Here is a 15,224-nt window from a genome sequence, read left to right as displayed (position 1 = left end):
GATGATGGTGATTGGCTTTGGGTAACACTTATTAGTTGTTAAAGTTTTTTCAGAATGAGATATGCACCCCCATGTTACAAATCCATTTCTTGCTTTAAACAAAGACCATGTTCATAAATAACTGAGCATGTCTTCAATTGCAGAATTCAAACAAAATTTTCAATTTAAATGGTAAATGGCCTGTATTTGTATAGCGCTTTACTAGTCCCCCAAGGACTCCAAAGTGCTTTACACATTCAGTCATTCACACACATGGGTGGATGACTGAATCGTGACTCAAGAGTTGACAGTTCGTCTTATAATCGGAAGGTTGCCGGTTCGAGCCCCGGCTCCGACAGTTTCAGTCGTTGTGTCCTTGGGCAAGACACTTCACCTGTTGCCTACTGGTGGTGGTCAGAGGGCCCGGTAGTGCCAGTGTCCGGCAGCCTCGCCTCTGTCAGTGCGCCCCAGGGCGGCTGTGGCTACAATGTAGCTTGCCATCACCAGTGTGTGAATTTAAATCTACTTATGCTAAATATTGGCTGTGCTCTAAACCAAATCTGGCTGAGAATACATGAAATGTGCAAACTGCAGCTACACTACAGGATCAGATTGTGGCTCCATAGACAATGCTTCTTTAATCAGTTTATTGATTAAAGTTTATTTTTTCCCCCTATATTAACAGCATGAAAAAAGAGCATATAGACATGGCTGAACAGGTTGCATAATTGGCACTGAATATCAACATCCACCTTTACCCAGCTGCCCAATGACTCTCGGCCAGTAACCTTTAATTGCTTACCCAGTCTACACAGTCTCTTTTCCAGGGTCCAAGACATTTCACCAAAGTATTGCCCCCCACAGCTGTAGCAGCCACTGCAGCCCCTTAAATATCCTAATATCTCTGCCATTACAATATACAATGTGAGAAATCAAACGTAAAGCTGAAGTGAACAGTACAGCAGCGAAATGTCAAAGACCCTGGTGAAGACATGAATAAACACAAGACACTAATAATCTCAATGCTAGCTTGCCAGTTAGTTACTCTGAAACCCAGACCAAATCCAGTGTCAAAGATCTTGTAATAATACATTTGGTGAGGAAAAAGTACACATGTTATCATGTGGCATCTATTGTTTCATAGATGCCATATGTTTCATTTAAAATCCACTGTGGTGCTGTCATTATTAAATTTACTAAAAGAAACAATGCTAACCTTCACAGTCTTGAAAGTGTGTGAGGGATCTTCCTTTAGAAAATGAGGTCCTCTGTCCTCTTCCTTTGTGTAGGGCTCTGGTCAAAGAAGTCAAAAAGAAAACAAAAACACTTTTTAAACAGTGTTTATGAAGCATGTAGACAGCTCCAAATTCACAGCTTTTTGATACATAATTCCATCAATATATGATTATCATTGGAGATTTTGAATCAGGCTTATCAGGACATTCAAGTAGAATATGATATCCAACCTGCCACCAATATACACAGATTCTGTAAAAGTTACCACACTAAATGTCCGGTTGTGAAATATGATCACAGACTTTACTTATCAGCTTTCTTTCAATGAGTTCATCAGTTGAAGTGGATAACCTAAAACTTAAACAAAGGATTAGATTTCGCAGTTGAACACTTACATCATCACCGAAGCATTTTATGAGCCTAGTTAGCCCTCCTATGCCGCTCTTGATTTTCTACAGCTCCACGAACCTCTCCATAATGGTCAAGCACAGCAAAAAGGAACCCTTTCAGGTCAACAGATGTAAGACGGGCAAATTCTGCTTCAACCTGAGCAATAGAAGAAGAGGGGTGGAGAGTACAGGCAGAATAAAAAAAAGATTCTTTGAGACCCAAATTTAAGCAAACAGTCATCTGAGGCCCATTAGAGAAAACACAAACACACAAAAGCAAACAAACAAAAAGATGCACTTTACCTGCCGTTCAGCAAACAAGGAAGTTCAGAGAACAATAAGCTCTGTCTCGAAATCTTTTAAAGTAGAATGATTGTGAAAATGACTTATGTGATGTAAAACTTTAGTAAACGTGCGATTAAAAGAACACTGAGTAAAAGGACAAGTAACAATTTCCTTATTCCTCAGATGTTTACCTTGTGAGCAATACTGTTTTAGTCCAACTGTCTCATTAAAGTTACACAACAGGCTTTTTACATTAAAGCCAGCAAGTCCATTACATACTCCCTTTTTAGATCTGAAATACTGTGCACATTCTGTGTATATGTAGTGGACAGCAATTTACCCCCAAAAAGTGCAAAGTTTGCAAGTCCACCTCATTTAAATGACAAAGTCAGACGTGATCATCTAGACCTGTGAAAATAAATTAATGACAAACTTGCAGTTATGGATGTTATTACAGCCACAAGAACCTAAACAGTCTGCTCCATTGCTTTTGTTAATGAATCATTTGTTGGTAGCACGTCTGAATATTTAGTTTATGCCACCTGCATGTGATCATCAATAGTGCCATATTACTTCTTAAGAAGTACCCTGACACTACAATCTTTATATCATTTGTTCTACAGAGCTATTAAGTTACAATATAATCTGTGGTGTTTCCAGTATGACAAAATGCACAAATTGCAACTTACCATTTGACTCCACTGACAAAAATAAATCCCCAGCATCAAGTTTGGCTTCACAGACCTAAAATAAGTAAAATAAAAATATATGTTATAATTATATTGTTTTCGCCATTTATTAATGTTTGCTAATTTTCTGACATATAAACAATATTAGTTTTGTTACAATACAGGGAATGCAGTTTAATTAAAAGGTAAATTATGCAAAAAAACAAAAAAACAAAAACTTCTGCAGTATACCATGCCAAAAATCAGTGTCTCTGATGCCAATTATTTTATCACTACAGCTCTTTTAGTATGGAAACTCACACAATCTAGTCATACTAGTCACAAGAGTTCAAAAATAAGTTAAAATAGTGAGCTGTTGTTAAGCATCAAGCATTTCAGGGTAACAAATAACTGCACAATAGAATTAAAGCAAAAAATAAACACACTGGAGGACTATCTGATAAAAACTAATGTAATGCTGGTTTGTAGACCATATTTTGTCTCAGTCCTCAGTGCACTCTTGCAGCTTAGCATGCAGCAGTTAATAACAACTTAAGTGATTACATAGGGGTAAACAGATGACAACAAGCATCCGAGTCCTGCCAAAAAGTTCTTTTTGAACCCAGTCAGTTATTGGAAATATTGCCAAAATGAACTTCCACCAAAATACAACAGCCTGTGAACTTGAAAGAAATTTACAAGTACAAAGACAATATGAAATAAGCTTTATTAATTAGCTGAGTTAGCTTGCTAATATCGCAACAGTGGTTGAGTGCACAACCTTAAAGCTAGCGGCACAATACTTGTGATTTGGTCAGTGCCACATTAAACCCATAAAAAAGGCCATGTGTCAGTTTATTAGGTCAAGTTTGGTCATGACACACAAGCTGGACCTTGTCGGCTAAAGTTACATTAGCTAAAGCAAACATTTCGGTAAAAGAGAAAACCCACGTCATGCCATAAATTCAAAACATGTTCCAACTTTTGTAGCTCTCTTTCCTTATAGTTATAACCAATGTTACTCACCTTGAAAGCAGATTCCAAAGAAGACGATTAGAAAACGTCCAAGTAAAGTGAGCATGTCGTTAACCGCCAATTCCCCATGATGCACCTCGGTAGGAGTCACGTGAGGCAGTTTTGAATCCTGCTGTGCTCAACTTACCCACATTGTCAAGTTCACATAAGTTTCTGATTTAGCTGGACATGAGTTTTCAAGTTAGCTTTTTTTGGTGTAATTGGGACGTTTTTAACTTGTAATTCTATGTTATAACAACAACTTCAGTCATCTATCGTCAAACTGATATAGAATAATATGTTGAAATAACAAACATCTAGAATTACATTTTACAGTGTACCTGCGTGACCTGTTTTGAGCAAGATACATTACTGTTCTTACTATTTACTTTTACAAAAAGTTAGTCGCATTTCCTTTGAGAGACCATTAACTTTGCCTCAGAGCACTGTTTGTGTCTTTCTCTGCAAGAAATAAGCAAACTGATACAGGCTTTTGCCTGGATACAGAGAATGGTGAGAGCAGTCAATCAAAGTGACCAGTTGATTCCCAATCAACCTTCTGTATAAATAGGGAGTGCCTGCAGATTAAAAATAGAGTGGACCAGAACAGGTTTGATTAGAAAGATTGAAAGTTAAAAGTCATGGATAATCTGAATGGATATTCAGATAGATTAGCAATGATCAGAAGGTGGAGAAAGTTATACTCTTTTAGTGTGTCTAGCAGCTGAAGTTGTTGCCTTATGGAAGAACCCATCAGACATATGGCCAAAGCCTAATCAGATGGAAAAGGCTGGGGATTAAAAAGTGATCCATGGTATATTCAACTTCACATTAAATGAGAATAATATGTTAGTAACTGTTTCTTTCATTCGTGCTCATGCTTCATCTGTTCATTCACTTATGAGGGACAGCCAGTTGCCTCCACAGTGTACGTGCGGTTTACATTAGCTCATATGGTTGCTTTCGTTGACGGAGATGTCTTCAAGCTGAGAAAGCTATCAAATACTTCCTAACTCCAGTGACAAGCTACCCGTTGGCAGCTGGGAGCCTATTTCAATGCCAGCCTTTCCCAACAAGGTGCAGTAAGGCGATAGCTCTCTGGAACTGTGTCACCACCGGTGTGTGCTTTTGGCCTCATGTCACAGAATTACACAGATCCCTGAAGCATACAGTGGCTGATTTTTATCAGCACGTTGCTGCTTTTTCTCTTAATGTTGGCAAGAAATTGTAAAAGATCATTTGAGCCAGGTTTAATTCCTCATGGCTGAAGGCAGAGGCACTCCAACAAGAGAATTATTCAACTAGCAGACCTCTCTGTAGCCCTACACTATTGCACGCGTCTCCTTAAACCACCCCCCAACCCTAAGTATCTTCTGAGCAACGGATGCTTTAGTTCCACTTGTTGAGCCATGCTTGCGTTTTTCTTTTACTGTTTGATAGCAGTCTCCACTTTGCCTGTGGCTCATGAATTTCTCTCGCTCATTTTCCTCCATGTAACGCACACGCTTCCATCTGCAAAGCATTACAGTAAATGACAGGAATAGAGAAATGATTTCACACACGTTCCGCATGGGCCAGATGCAGCTCCAGAGTCACTGCCGCAACTAAGTCTCATGTGGTAGGAAGAAATAAAGAAAGAGTAAATAAGTCTTACCCTGCTGCATTTTAGTGCAAATGTTTGAGGTTCACAAAGTCAGTGCCTCTGCCCTGGTGCTGTATTATCGTTTATATTTGTCATTCAGCTCGTGTGTTGGTCCGGCATCTCCAGATTTCAGGTACTCATGAACTGCTCTCCACAATGGAGACTGTGACTCTCATAATTTTTTATGCTTTGTTTTTACAACTAGCAGCAACCAGATGGATTAATCATAAATATTACCTCATCCTCACCAGGACCATGCTGCTTTTTTTCCACAGCTTTTATTTGAAGGAGTCCATAATACATATTCATAGTAATAATGCCTTTTCAGCTTATTCAGCCCACTTTCTTATTATTTTATTATATATGTGGAAATTCTTAATATTGAATACGTTATTCTGCTTTTTGTGTGTCATTTGTATGTAGCTAAAGACTTTAAAATCCTTCTTTCCTATAACTACCCTCTGTGATATCAGTTCTGGGGGTGAGGCTATTTAGTGGATTTGTTACCAAAATCTACATTTCTACTTAAGCTAATAAAGCATTTAACTGTATAATATTTATTACTTATATATATGATTTAAGCTTTTCTGACTTTTTTAAAGTATATTCTGGCCTCTTAGTTAAAAAGTAACAAATATCTGCTGTCAACAGATATTATCCAGTCTCATCAAACACTGCTTGAACAGTAGAATAGTCTATTTTAGGCCGTCTTCACATAGTTTCCTGGTTAAATGTCCCGAGCAGCAATGCGTTCCTGTAATCTGTTTCACATATTTACACATATTTAGCGGACAGGCATTTGGTCAGGGGTGTAAATCAAAGTGGCGGTAACAGCATTCTGCGTGCCATCAGCACGTTGCGCTCCTAATCACCAGGGCTCAGTAAAAGATGGCGAGGCAGCCTATAACACTGCCCAGGGGAACCAATAAAACACTGGTTTGGTGCTCAGCCAGTTCTGCAGCCTGCTAGGGGTTTAATGCTTGAGGCACTTAGTCATACAGCACCATGCTTGTTTTTTTAGGGGTTTTTTTTTTTTTTAAGGACTTAACTGAAAATTTCTTCTTGTCAGTTTTCATAAAAGATGCGCTCTTTAATTTTCTTGTAGCTCACTTCACTCTTATTCTCCTCGAATCCTCTTTTCCGTCTCATTTGATCCTCTGAATATGTGGCTGCACAGAGTCAACCAGACTGTCCCCACCCTGTAGTGAAGCAGATGTTAACTATTACATCTGCTTCATCTTTTTGGTCTTCATTCGTCTTTTATTTATTTATTTTTTTGCCTCCATGATACATGGTAACCTTTAAAGTCTTTCATGTTTAACTTTGACCAAACACTGTATTTAACTGTAGATCTTAGCTGACACATGATTAACTGTTTAGCATAATTATCCAAAATAGAAATATGACAATTTAAAGTAAAATTAAAATGATTGTGAGGACAGTGGGTGTTCCATAACACACAGACAGCTGTATGAGAAACACTTTTGTCTCAAAGGCACATAATACCATGGTTTCTGGTTTGGGTTCCTGGGTTTTTTGATGCTATGCCGAGGCTTCTGTCCATCAATTCGCAAATCACAAGAATTAATATTCCTTCTAGTATTGGTTAGATTTTAGTGAAACTTGCGCACACTGATGTGCTTAAGATCAAGGTGTAGGTCTTGTAATATGATGCAGATGATATATGGTAACTCATTTTACATTTTGGGCCGCATATAGCCCACTTAAATCTTGAGTGGGTCGGATCAGTGAAGGTCCCCTTTCTCTAGGTGGCCTTATGTTTGACATCCTTGCTGTATGGGGTTTCTAAATATCACATTACTTTGGACCTCTGACCTCTTCTTCAAGTTCAAACTGTCATAAAATGCCTTTTATATTAAAACACTTGTTTTAAATTCATCTGCCTGTCTTTGTATTGGCAACTTTTAGGAAGTGATAGTCGTATAAGGAGATTCTAAATATCACATCCAAACATTTTGTCACATTTGACCTCTGATCTCACTTTTACATTTCCCATCTGCCTTTCTTTCAAATTGATCTTTCTGTGTTAACGTCTCGGTTCCTTGCTCCTCTTTGGTGCTGGTCCTCATGTCTGTATTAGTTCTCTTCATTATTTCCCGTTTTTACTTTGAATTCTGGGTTTTCTTTTGTGTCTTGCATTAGTTTTGCTTTGTGTCTGTTTGATTGCTTTGATTTACTTTCACCTGTGTTGGTTATGTCCACCTGTGTCTCGGCCTCCTCCTGTCTAATCCCTAATCAGCACATTTTGTGTATACGTGTGTCATTTGTCTTTTGTGTCCCCTTAGGTTGATCTTTTTGCTGCTTGACCTCTTTTGGACTCTTCCCATCTTTTGTTTCTTTATCACCGCCCATTAAAGCCTTGTTTTATTTCTTATTCTGCCTGCTTGAGTCCTTGCGACACAAAAATGTTATCAGAAAGGCTAAACTGATTGTAAAAGGAACTGTCTTCTACCGTCCTTTCTTCTTACAGACCTCAGTTTTCATGAGTTGAATGGGTCTTATATACACGTACATTCCCATAAATATCAGTGTTTAATGTTAATTACATTTTTAAGGGTCATTTCCTTTATGCCTAAAGAAAGCTAAAAGTGATTAGAGTCGGATATTTGTTGGTTTGTTTGGCTTATTATATGTTGTTTGTGCTTGCTTTGCTGTAATTATAGGTTTGTTCTGCATGTGCAACAACAGTTGTTTTTCTTGTGGAAAATTACCCCCTTTGCTTTTTTCCCATTTTTCTTGCTCTCTACACTCTTGTCTAGTGTAGGCTTATTTAATATATATAATATAATGATAAGGTTAATTTTCTTATAGTACATAAAGCACAAAGATGATGAGATATTTACACCAAATGCTGTAAGACCCTTTAAACCCATCTCCACATTTGTCCCGGACAAACAGACCCCCATGAGGACCCGAGCATAGACAGACCACATAACCTTTGTCGTTTCTCTTCCATTGTTTGTGTCTCTATAATGCACTCCTGCTTTTCTCTTCTTCTCTTTTCCCTCTGCTGCAAAATGTTTCTGCGCCTCTCTGAGCCTTGTTCTCATGAAGGTCTCTTCCTGTTAAAAGGGAGTTTTTCCTTCTCACTATTGCCAAGTCCTTGCTCATAGTGGACCAGCTACTGTGAATTGGTGCTTATAATATAACTAAACTGAGGTGAAACTACAAAGGCCTAACCTTCATTATCACGCCTGCAGATCTTTGCCAACACACAAACGTGTGCCTCGGTTTGAGGTGTTCATGTTTTGTTGTTCACAGCATGCCTGTGGCTTTTTACTTTTAGGAGCTTTTCGGGACAAAAAACCCAAGAAAAGCATCCTCGGAGCAGACACGGGACAACAATGAGTGAGAATGAGAGCGTGGTAACCACAAAATGACGTTTCACTTATTCACTCATTCCCCGTGTTGTCAGCCGGCACAACAAAATGCTGTCTTTTAAACAATTTAAGCTAGCTTTATGATCTCTCTTTTTTTTCTTTTGGCTCCAAAAACAGTGTCCGTCAAATTTTAGAGAGTAACGCTGATGGCACATTTTGTAACCAAACAATGCCGCTATGCACATAAACCATTTGTCATAATTTTCAAGATTTTTCCCTGTGACAAATCTCTGGTCACACATTGTAGAATAAAAACAAAGTGTGAATATTCATTTGCTTTTCTCTGGCTATTCCTTCAACGTTATTTTGTTACACAAGTGTTTCAGGAATGCCAAACATCTGCTACTTTTTGAAATTTTGAAAAGCACAAAAACTGCATGGGACAGCGTGGGAATGATTAGTCGTTAATTTTCCATCCTCTGTCTCATTGAGAGGTTGAGGAGATTATATCCTTTATTAGTGTTTAGTATATGTGCATAAATATTTGCAACTCTGTACATTTGCGTTTTGTGCACATGCACGCCATCCTCCTCTGTCCACAACTACATGTCTTCCCGTCACACATAAATGCGCTTTGACGGGAGTGTGTGTGTGGGCTGCCTAAAGACATGCTTGGGACCTCCTCTTTAGGCCTGAGCTGCCTTTCTTCCCACAGCACCCGGCAGGAAGATGTCCATGGGAAGTATAGTGCCATGCAGAGGGGAAGAAACCTGGGAAAGAAGAGGGAGTACCTCAGAACATGCATGGTTAATTAGTGGCTGCTATGGGAACTTGAAAGGGACAGAGAAATATGGTCAACAGAACGAGCAGCAAAGAAGCAGAAGTTGTCACTATTTGTGTGAGTGCAAACACATAATGCTAACATTAGATACACCATATCAGATAAAAGTGAAGTGTCGTCTGTTTCCACCCATCCTCTCTTGCGAGGTCTAAACATTATATGTCAGTGTGTTCCTCATAAAGCTGTCTTCCTTAGAGGAACCTTTCACACATAAATTATTATTGTGTGTTGTGCCGTCCATCCTTGGTTAATCAGGCCCGATATGGCTCAAGGAACAGTGCGTATCCTGAATTTTACTTATTGTTTAGGGTTTAAAAAAGGGCTCAGGGGGGTTACACAAAATATATTTTTTCCCTTTCTCATGTTTTTTTTTTTTTTTTGGAAAGGATTAACAAGCTGTGTTACTAAATCTTGCCTTTGGGAACACAGACAGGATGTCATAAAGAAAATAAAAAAAATGGCTCCTGTTTTTCCTATATTTATTGTTTTGTTTTTAATACTTTTATGATTATGATTTTGGGCTTTTTCTCATTTCCATATGGTCTGGTTATTGCCTTTTGCTCTCATTGGAGCTAGTTATGTCAACATAAAAAGCCCTCAACACAAAGACCTCAAGAATCCGAACACTGAACTTTTAGTGATTGCAGGAGCTGTTTGTTTCGCACAGAGGAGGGCGAGACAGCAAATACACGGAGACCTACAGAGGTCAGACCATAGTTCACTTTGAGGTTTACTAGACTGTTGACTTTGTGCACGCTAGCACTTCTCATTAAGGAGCGAGACAGAAATGGCAGACAGCACAGCTGGTTCGTTCCTGTCTTAGAGCAAACCATTAGAGCTCATTTTATTGTAGAAAGGATAAAAACAATCTTGGCTTTACTAAGTTACATTATCAAGCTGATTGAGAACATGTTTCCTTTAGCATCTGTGTGGTTTGTATTTTTATAGGTATTATTTACCCTTCAAGGTCTTTAGAGTCTTTGGTGCTGTGTCAGCTTGTGGTAGCTTGCATTTGTAGACAGTGCACTTGTTACTAGTTATCTGTTCACTTGAGTTAAAATTGAGGGATTTTTGCAGAGGCTGAAGGTTGAGAGCCAAGGTAGAGAGACTGAGTGGCCTGTATATAAAAGATAGACATCCACTGTGAGTCTTGCTTTAAAGGATTGATCTCAGCATTTTGGCTTCTGTCATCTTCTAAAATGGGACCCAGAGGTGGTTTTGAATGTGTCAAAGGTTAAATGTTTTATACGTCAGGGTATTATTACGCCCCTTCATGCGTCAAAGCAGATACATGACAGTGGCCATATTTAGATTGGAGAGTGTAGCCCTAAGCTATTAGGTAATGCTACCAAGCTTGTTTATTGAGCTACATCTATAGCACAGACATACGTACCTACTAATAAGTGACAAAATCTCTACTCTCACTCAAGAAAATACACAGCGCAGACAGAACAGTCTCTACTATGTGTCAGACATGTTTATTAAAAAATAACTTAAAAGGCACCAACACCATTAAGGGGTCCAATTCAGTGACTCATATTACTGAATTTTATTTATATAGCGCCAAATCACAACAACAGTTGCCCCAAGGCACTTTAATAATACAAAGGAAATAGAGAACGCCTCAACAATCATATCAGCGAGCACTTTGGTGACAGTGGGAAGGAAAAACTCCCGTTCAACAGGAAGAAACTTCCAGCAGAACCAGGCTCAGGGTGGGGCGGCAATCTGCCGCGACCAGTTGTGGTGAGGGGAGGAATTCGTGCCTAGAGGACAGCTAGCAGCTATAGCTGCCTGTGTCCGTATCCACCCTTCAGAAAAATGGCCATCCCACTTATTTCAGTTACACTGAAATCATTTTAAAACCTAAATTCAATTTAAATGCTTGAGTTATGAAGAACAATCTCACTGTTATGAAGTTATTATGAGGGGAAAAATTAGCCATGGAGACCAACACTGGTTAGTATCTGGCTGTAAAAGGGATCTTTCTAAAGTTGTCACAATACTAAAGTTCCAAACTCAATACCAGTGCCTAGAAAAATACTTGATACTTGTTACCATTTTTAAAAAGAATGTAAAAATTAGAACAGTACTGGCACAAGCAGATGTATTCATCTACAGCCCTGTTTATTTCCTGTACTACTGATGACTTGGCTCCACATTTTCATTGCTAAATAAATAGAGGTGGTAAGGTAGGCTGCTGCTGTGGTTTTCTTATTGGAAGACTTTTCTCAGCTTCAATCTGGGACTTAAAGAGAAACGTTAAACTTTTTAGATGCAAATAATTGTGTCATTATATGTTATAGAAACAATCTATTATACTGTTTCATAATGTTTGCTGCCTTGTAACCTTATTGTTTCTTACTAACTTGTGACTGACGGCATTGAAAAGTACCATAAGTATCACTTCTTTTAACATATTTCTTTTAACACGCTTCTTTTTACATATTTCTGCAGTGAAGTTGGATATTTTACTGTGAGTCTGTGTGGATTTGCTCATTTGCTCACTTTTAGACACAGTCTCAAATCACGATTAGAGGAACTGCAGGTTTTCAGTTATGCAGCAGCTTAGTTTTTCTTTCCTGGTTGCTTCTTAGGATTTAGAGGGACCTGTCCCTGGGTTAGTCTAAGACAGTAAGATGTTTTATTTGTTTATCTTAAAATGTAGTATTTACTTCTTTATTTGTTTGGGTTGGGGGTTTTTTTATTAGTTTTTTTTTTTTGTATATCTTTCTTCTTTAAAGACTAGAGTTTTTTTTATTGCCTCACACTACAATTTCCCCTCAGCTCTACCAAGCATATTAGCAAGTTTGAACTTGATTTGATTCCCTGGTTTGTAACTTTGTTAGGCAAGCTGTTATTGTTCTCATTAGACACTTTATTCATTACAGCTGATGGCTGTTTTCAGTTGGCAGTTAAAGAGCCAAATACTTTCCTCAGAGTTTGGTGGAGACCTAAAAGAAAGCAAAGTGGACGGTGAATATTTGATCTTTTTTGGCATTTGACATTTATCACGACTCTTATCAGTAGCTGATAACATCACCCTGTGTGTGCTGTAATTAGAGAAGTGTTTGCTAAGCTAGCCACGTCAACTTAAAAGCTAGTTTGTCAGTGTTGTGTTAATAGTGTCTTATGTTACAAAAACAATCCATTAACCCAGGTTAAAAAAAATTATCTAATATGCAAATGTGCACATAAACACTTCCCTTTAATGCCAACTGTCTGTCCTGTATTCCTTCTGTGCTCACTTCCTTCTACCTCTCAGACATATTTTCAGCTTGCACTTTGGTATGCCAGGTATTGAGTAGCAACAGCATGCCTGTGGTTAAGTGCAGGAATGACTGAAGCTTAGCTATATTATGTTCACTATGACAATTGCAGGATTAGTACTATGGCAGAAACTCTTTCAGAAGGCAGAGAGCAGCAAAGGTCCGATCAGGTCATCTGGTGCTTGCACATGCATAATTTACACTAAAAGATGGTGTTTAGGCATCTTAATTTGTTTTCTTTCCAGTATTGACTTTGCTTACATCTAATTATTCCAGCTTCTGATTTAACAACTTGCTTTGTTAGATTTTTCTTTTCAAATAAATACATTGTGAGAAAACTTGAATGTTTAATATCTCCACAGACTAAAAGTAACAATTTCCACCCCTCTGATTCATAGCGAGTCAAATCCCGTAAAGTCCACCGAGCACAGAGAGACGGTTTGTCAGTATTATTCTTTCACCTCCTCTTCTTCTATTTAATGCCTTTCAGAGTACTGGGTAAATCTTTCAGTATTGCACCCTGCATTTTTTATTATCCCACCATCTTTCGATGCCCAGATGCAAACTGTGTGGTCTTACCTTCACGCTGTGTTTCTAAACTATTGCAGCAGTGTTGCTACACACTCTCTCAGTCACTGTGTGTTGTTTTGTAATGATACTGTGCCTGAGTCTGAAGCCTTTGTTGCGTTTTTTGACCCGGCAGTCACATGAGTAATTTAGCTAAAAAATGACCTGACTAGTTAAATAAAAAAGGTTAAATAAAAACAAACACCCACGCACAGATAACAGGTGTTCGCTCAGCTGTGTCAGGCGGTGCTGATACCATAAAAAGATGGATGCAAAGGACTCGACATTGAGAAAAGGTCAAGAGGTTGATTAAATGAAAAGAGAAAGCAAGGCTCACGTCCCCGTTGCTGTCGGGTTTTAGAAGAAGGGCCCAAGCCGCAACTGTTATTTTGGATTTTCTGTTTCTTTTCACTTCATGACAATCCGTCCACCTTCGTGTTTGCGGGGCCCATCTGAGTCTGATTCACTGCAACTTGAGCACCACTTAGCTCTATCCTCTGGAGGAATATGCATGTGCCGTGTTAACAAATTGCTCAAAGCTGCTTTGTCATGCAGTGGATGGAAATGAGCCCGGGCCGAGCATGAGTAGCCTTGTAAATATCTGGTGAGCAGTGGTTGCTGTTAAAAGATGGTGGCTTACAAACTATACTGGAAGTGTATGTTTCTATGCGAACTTTAGAAATGCATAGCTTTCCACTGTCCCTTTTACCATAAACTGTTATGTTTATACATCTCATTAAACTTTTTTTGTGTGCGTTTTTACTGGAAAACTGTCCGTCAGTAATTGTTTCAGTGATTAGGTGGTCAAAAAGTGTGGTTTCTCCGTTGACCAGACAGAGATGGTGGAACAAGAGAAGAGAAATGTGTTTTGATGTGTGCGGATGGGGGCAGAAATCGGAGCCGGTCTGCTCGTACCAGCAGCTCATCAAGGCGATCGAGTCAAGGCTATGGTGTCTTCTGTAACAATCTCTCGGGTTCTCTTTGGAGCGGGTATCGCTTCATTCAATAACTCTCCCAGATGTTGCGTTATGAGCTCAAAGCATTCTTGGACACACACAAGTATGTGGACATGCATAACTGTTGTGATTTACTACAAAAATGTGATAGTGATCTTATCTTTTACTTCTCTCTCTCGCTGACTCTCTGCTCTCCCTCCCTCAGTCTTTCGCCGTGTCTCATAATAAATCTGTTGTTCTGTGAGTTTTTTATAGTGTTTTACGATGCTTATTCCTGCTTCTATCATTAAAGCAGAAGATTTAGTGTGGGCGTGCTGGACCTGCTAAAGGTAAAACACAGAATTTCCGAGGGTCACGGTTAGCGCAGCCAAGCTAAGTTTTGAGGCTGTTAGACCGACCCCCAACGATGTGGTTAGGGATTTTTAAACCAAACCTTGTGTGTAAAGTTTTCACAAAAGATCACACTGGTCGTTTTGAAAACAATCCTTTTCTGTACTCCTGAATGTTTTTTTTTTTCTTTTTAGAGATTTAGGATTGTTATCCAACAGGACTGGAATTTCTGCTTTTGAGATATGAGAGAGATTGGTGGAGGGGATAGAAGCGATAAAGGTGGTGATTCAGATTGAGCGGAAAGAGCAAGTATGGACACAGTCATATGAATGTGTGGGTGTGTGTAGGTGTGTGTCTGTGTGTGTGATACAAAGACTCAGATCCACAACAGTTGTGTGCCAGAGACGGACAGAATGAGACTGATAAACTCGCTGATAATTCAAGAGTTGAAGACACCACAGAGTCAAAACATGTGTGAATGTGGATCCTTGAAAGGTGCTCCGCTCAACGCCTCAAGAATGTTTTGTGCTGCTCTTGTGAAGAAGGTTTGAAGAAGTTGTTTTAGGGTTTATGTTTCTCCCTTTATTTTTCTTCTTCCCTCTCTTGAGTTGACCCCTTTAACTCATCTGCACACATGTACTCGGGCTTGTAGGAAAAACAAATATTAAGCAGTCGTGTTTTGCGTACATAAATCACTGGGTTTTATG

The 15,224-nt window shown here is 38.9% G+C and overlaps 1 protein-coding gene across 2 annotated transcripts in view; it reads left to right on the top strand.

The window, feature by feature from the left end:
* Positions 1 to 15,224, top strand: part of LOC100704978 (mitochondrial import inner membrane translocase subunit TIM16) — a 117,848-nt gene that overhangs the window by 81,416 nt on the left and 21,208 nt on the right. The window lies entirely within an intron of this gene.

The sequence above is a fragment of the Oreochromis niloticus genome, linkage group LG4 (genome assembly GCF_001858045.2).
Source record: "Oreochromis niloticus isolate F11D_XX linkage group LG4, O_niloticus_UMD_NMBU, whole genome shotgun sequence".
NCBI classification, from domain to species: Eukaryota; Metazoa; Chordata; class Actinopteri; order Cichliformes; family Cichlidae; genus Oreochromis; species Oreochromis niloticus.
This window is presented reverse-complemented; position numbering and strand designations above follow the sequence as displayed.